A 402-nucleotide genomic window follows, 5' to 3' on the forward strand; every position below is an offset into this window, starting at 1 on the left:
AGGAGGGGGCAGCCGGGGGGGTCGGGCTCTGCTCGCAGGGAACAGGGACAGGAGGAGAGGGAACGGCCTCAGGCTGGGCCAGGGGAGGTTTGAATTGGATCTCAGGGAAAGTGTCCGGTCCTGGCGCAGTGGTGGAGTCCCCATCCCTGGAGAGATTTCAAAGCCGTGTGGGTGTGGCACTTGGAGACATGGGGCAGTGGTGGCCTTGGCAGTGCTGGGGAACGGTTGGACTTGAAAATCTTGAAGCTCTTTCCCAGCCTAAACCTTTCCATATTTCCGTGGCAGTGGCTCAGATGGAGCAGAGCAGCAGGACACGGAGGTGCTCGGGGCTGTGGCAGGGCAGCATCGGCAGCACAGGGCAGGGCGGGGCAGTGCCAGCAGGGCAAGGCAGAGCAGGCCAGG

This window comes from Corvus brachyrhynchos, unplaced genomic scaffold, assembly GCF_000691975.1.
Source record: "Corvus brachyrhynchos isolate BGI_N302 unplaced genomic scaffold, ASM69197v1 scaffold48, whole genome shotgun sequence".
In the NCBI taxonomy this organism is placed as follows: domain Eukaryota; kingdom Metazoa; phylum Chordata; class Aves; order Passeriformes; family Corvidae; genus Corvus; species Corvus brachyrhynchos.